Source organism: Equus przewalskii, chromosome 7 (genome assembly GCF_037783145.1).
Source record: "Equus przewalskii isolate Varuska chromosome 7, EquPr2, whole genome shotgun sequence".
Taxonomy (NCBI): domain Eukaryota; kingdom Metazoa; phylum Chordata; class Mammalia; order Perissodactyla; family Equidae; genus Equus; species Equus przewalskii.
This window is the reverse complement of record NC_091837.1, coordinates 82772521-82777812: the sequence shown is the minus strand read 5'-3', so window position 1 is coordinate 82777812 and position 5292 is coordinate 82772521. Positions and strand designations below refer to the sequence as shown.

Genomic DNA, 5292 nt, shown 5'->3' with positions numbered 1-5292 from the left:
AAAGTGAACAAAGGAAATCAAACTAGGCTTGCTTTGATGTGTTATGTGCTGAGGTAGGTCAAGAGGTTCTTATCTTTCCCAAGCTAAATCCTTGGGATTTATTCCTAATTCTGCATTTGCTGGAAGAGGAAACATTGGAGCAGCCGGATTTATTTCTAATTTTAATTCACTATGGGCCCCAAATTTCAGATGAATCACAGGATTAAATTCGAGCTTCACTACCAATACCACAGAAATATTTTAAAAATGCAACTGAGCACCCAAGCGCATTGCGTTTGTAATGAAACAGTTAGATGTTAAGGTTATTTTATCTTCCTTTTTGTATAAGCATTCTCTAGCCATTCTGTCACTATCCACTGTAGTAGACACACAGATGCAACCAGCCTTGGAATCTAGATATGTAACAATGAGAAAGATTCCTTCTATATAAAGCAGTTGCCACCCTGAGGATCTCTCACAGCAAGAATGCAGTGGGATTAATTGCCACAAAAAGCGGAGGCAGATTTTGACCTCTCTCTTCAGAGGCTGAGGTGACATCATTCCTTCTATGTCTTCCTAAAGTAAGCAGTGATTAAATCCTTCGCGAGCAGCCGGGCTCAGACATTATTATATGAAGACTTCCATTCTGGGTGGCAGTGTCTTTTTGCCTTTTCTTCTTGTTCCTTTTTCATTTTTTTTCTGCCTAAAGAAAGTGATCAAGAGGCAGCTTTACCTTGAACTAGACTCTCTGTAGTTCCCTGATCTTCCATCGGGTTTCAGACCTGTACTTGCAGTTCCTTATGCTTGGCTTTGAATTCGCAGACTCCAGAGATAAGCTGCTTCAGTTACCACCAAATACAAAGTTGAAACGCACTTTAGAATCTCTCTTAAAAGACAAAAGACACAGTTTCAGTAAAGAAGTCCCACTGGACACGGTAGAGTTCTTTATGATAATGATTATAACAAAAATGATGATTTAAAGATAGCTGTAAATTTCATACAGCTGTTTCACAGATATTATCAGGCCTGATCTTCCCAAAGCCTCAGGGAGGTAGCCAAGGCAGTTTTTATTCTTATTTCACACGTGTGAAAACTAGACTCAAGGAAATTAAGTGAATTCCCCAGGGCCTCACTGCTAGGAAGTATTAGAATTGAGAAGGAAATCCAGGAGATCCTGTTCTCAATCCAATTATTTACCCAGTTTTGCTTTATCCTCTATGTGCTGCCTCAACTAGCATGTGTTTCCAGACCATCTGCTAATTTTAATTTTATCTACAGAAAGTATTTTCAGCCATGTTGTCTCCTCCATTCTACTTCAAAAAGACGCTTATCTATTATTCTTTGCTGCCAATCTGAAAGATTGGCCTATGTGTTGGTTGGGCATTTCGGTCACCAAGTACGCACCATCTATTGGTGAGGTGCAGCAGGTCATGCAGAACGGGAGCTCACTGGACTCCACAAACATGTGGTTCGATTAGGACAAGTAAAAACGTATAAGAAGACAGCATAAAGAGGCAGTGCCTAGTTAGAAATCTTCCTGGGACTTTCTTTATTGCCAATCAGTTAATAGGATTTGGCTATACATTTTGTGTCTTTACTTTCCACTAATCTGCCTTGCTCTTTTTTCATAGGGTATGCTCCACATCACTGTGATTAGACCGTCCCTAGAAATTAACAATCTCTCTTGATCCTTCTACGTAATGACTTTTCATTTTAAATGCCAACTGTTGACTGATGAATTCTCTCTGCACTTTTTGGCATAGATTCTCAAAAAAGAATCTGACAGCACAGATGCTAGGCTCATTCATTCCTTGGAGACTTTTAACGCAGAGAAAAGTTACTGTGCGCCAGGCACTGTTCCAGGTGTTAGGACTAGAGCAGTAAACACAACAGATACATTCTCTGGGTTCACAGTCATATATTTTTGTATTTTAGGAATATAAGTTGCTTTCCAGCTCAAATCTAATGAGAAGGTGCAGACAAAAAAAAAAAAAAAGAAAAAGAAAACACTACAGTAGTATGACATAGAAGCTAAGGGAATAGTCTGTTTCTTTTTTTAGTTCCCAACACTTTTCAAGCTGCTAGGTTTGGAATTGGCAAGAACGTGCCCAAGAAAATATGCAGGGAGCATAGGTGGTACTCTTTCCACTAGAACGAGGTGTGTATGAAGGACAAGCTCTGGAAATAAATGATCCACTATGCATGCATACTCTAGTGTTTGTAGAGTATTATTTTATTCTTTGCTTGATAATTTTAAGTTTGGCAGAGCTTAAGTCCTTTATTTAATGTACATATGCATGGTATCCTTTGAAAGCTGGTGTGTATCTAATTATCTTAATGAAATTCATCTAGTATATAGAAAAAAAAATTTACACAAATGTAAGGGAACATGCTGGATTTATTAGCAGAGTGAAAAGATCAGAATCCATAACCACATTCTAAAAACATTTAGCTGCCTGGTTTTTGGTGGGTTAGATTGATAGGGGCAAGGCAGAAGTCAGGGATGCACCAAGGACGCTGACACAGAAACTCAAGCAATTAGGGGTCAGCCTGGTGGCACAGTGGTTAAGTTCTCACGTTCTGCTTCAGCAGCCAGGAGTTCGCTGGTTCAGATCCCAGGTGCAGACCTACATACTGCTTGTCAAGCCATGCTGTGGCAGGCATCCCACATATACAGTAGTGGAAGATGGGCTCGGATGTTAGCTCAGGGCCAGTCTTCCTCAGCAAAAAGAGGAGGATTGGCAGCAGATGTTAGCTCAGTGCTAATCTTCCTCACAAACAAACAAAAAAAGAAATGCAAGCAATTAATAATTGTTGCCTGGACAGTCGGCTGGCAAGAAAACTGAAAGGACATAGGCAAATTAGGAGCTTATTTAGGAGATATGCTCCACAGGACATCGCAATTTATAGGATGGGAATATGTGGACTGGGAGATTCAGCATAATTCCTAAATTCACGGGTTGGGCAACTGGGTATAAATAAAGTTATTCACTGAAAGAGGGAAAGCTGGGGAGCAGGGAGGAGATGTTCTGGTAGGACAATACTTACATTAGGGCCATGCTGAATTTGAGGTGGCTGTGGGGCATTCCAGAAGAGATATTAATTATGGAATTGGGCATGTGGGCCTGGAGCTTAAGAAAGTGATCTGAACTTGAAATATACACGGCTTGTAGATAACAACTGACAGCCTGCTAAAGCAAGTGATTACCAAAAAGAAATGTGAGGACAAGACATAAGTGAGAGCCCTGAATACTCTCAAAATTTGAGGGATAGTCAACCCTACAAAGGGATGCTAAGAAGATACAGCCAGAAAAATATGAAAAATGTTAAGAGAATAATATTACAAAAGCTAGGGAGAAAGCGTGGTTCTATTTAGCATTCTTGATTTAATGTTCTTAAATTTTTTTAAAATTGTGAGATACAATGCAGAAAGGGAAATAAATGTTCATGAAACACAAATTTTCCACTTGATGGAATATTTTAAAGTGAACTCACGTAACAAAAATCCAGGTCAAAAAGTAAAATATTTCTAGCACCTAGAAGAGTCCCACATGCTCCTTACCAACATCACCCTCTCACTCATAACGTAACAATTCTCCTGAGTTCTGAAGCATAGTATAGTTTGGTCTGCATTTTGAACTTTAAGTAACCAGAAACATATTTTGTGTGTGGGTTTTTTCACTTAACATTAATGTTTGCGAGATTCAGCATGTTGGTGCATATAGCTAAAGTTCTTCCTTTTTATTACTGTATAATAATCTATTAGTTAAGACAAACATAATTTATCTATCCATTATAATTTTGATGAAGATTTTAATTGCTTCTGGTTTGAGGCTATTGTACAGATACCATCGTAAATATTCTTGTCTTTTGGTGCAGATGTGCAGGCACTTTGAAGAGATTCTTTGGAGAAGAAAGTAATGAGCAACATAATCAAAGATCACTGAAAATGTAGTAAGTGATGTAGACTAGCCGTTGGATTTATTTCAAGGGGATCATTGATTACTTCGGTTAGAGCAAGTTCACTGAGGGGCATAGAGTTAATAGCAAATTTTAATGGGATGAGGAATGAGATGTTTAAGTGGAAAACAATTCAGGGAATGAGGATAACTCTTTCATGAAGTTTGGCTCTGATGAGAGAAATAAAGAAACTCTTTCCTCTGCTTACAAGGAACACAAGGTAAGGGCCAATGCTGCTTCTAAAAGAGACTGTCTGTCAAATCTCTCTTCTCTTTCTTTGTTCTTCAACTTCTTCCTTTTATCAACTTCTTCCCATCAGTATTTAAACATGCTTAATCTCTGCCATCTTAAAAGACTTTTTCCTCAAACCCTAACTCCTTGCCCAGGCTTATATATCCCTTTGTGATAGAGCTGACCTGATTCTCTGGTATGCACAGTCACTTACGCATACTCCATCTTCAAGAGATTGAATTTCTTTCAGTTCTTCAAATATACGAAGCTTTCAGTATCCCCTCCAAGTCAATGCACATGCTAATTTTTTTTCTTAGAGCATTCTTTTCTCTATATACTTCTTTTTCTTCTCCTGGGTAATTTCTACTCATTCTTTAGGTTTCTGCCTGGAAATTACTTCCTCTTAAAAGTCTCCTCAAGTCTAATTATATTTCGCATAAATATGTGTGTGTTGTGTATGTGCATGTGCACTCATGGGGGCACGCATATGGTAAATTGGTCTCTGCCTCTCCTTTTTGACCTGGTCACAGTGTTCTCAGAGCTGCTCTACGATCTGAGATGCCTCCCACCCATGCCTCTTTCCTGCCTTCTCTTCCAACACAGGTGTCAGAGCTACATCATTGGCACATGATTGCAGTGATTCTCATGCAAGTGGCTCATTCATCACATTTGGAAAACATGAACTACTGTAATAAAGGGCTATGCATGGCTTGAACATCTCCCATACCTCACTGCTTTCTTCTCTTTCTGGCTTGCCACTTAGCATATATATAACAGATTTACCTAGGTGATTTCCATCTGTTATCATGTGTATCTGTAAGATAACAGGACCCAGGAGGGAACAACTTCCTTACTCCCACCCCAATACCTACTATTAAGAATTCTGGACTTAATCAGGTTTCTTTTCCAGATTATAGACTTATAAATTTAGGGTGAATCCTAATAGCATAAATATGTTTAACCTCAAATATGAGTTTAAAAAATATTGTAGAAATATTGGAGGAATGTTATACTTGACAACTAAGACATATGTTTCTCATATAGTGGCTAGAAAGATGCATATGTTGGTATATAAATAAATATGATTATATACATATAGCTATTTAGCTTCACACACACGCA

General features: G+C 38.5%; 1 long non-coding RNA gene across 1 annotated transcript; it reads left to right on the top strand.

Annotated features, from left to right (window-relative positions):
• The first annotated feature begins 427 nt into the window (after positions 1-427).
• LOC139084941 (uncharacterized) lies at positions 428-4893 on the top strand. Its single transcript, XR_011542879.1, has 3 exons — positions 428-560; positions 3859-3933; positions 4774-4893. It is a non-coding gene; the product is annotated as an uncharacterized lncRNA (long non-coding RNA).
• The last annotated feature ends 399 nt before the right edge of the window (positions 4894-5292 follow it).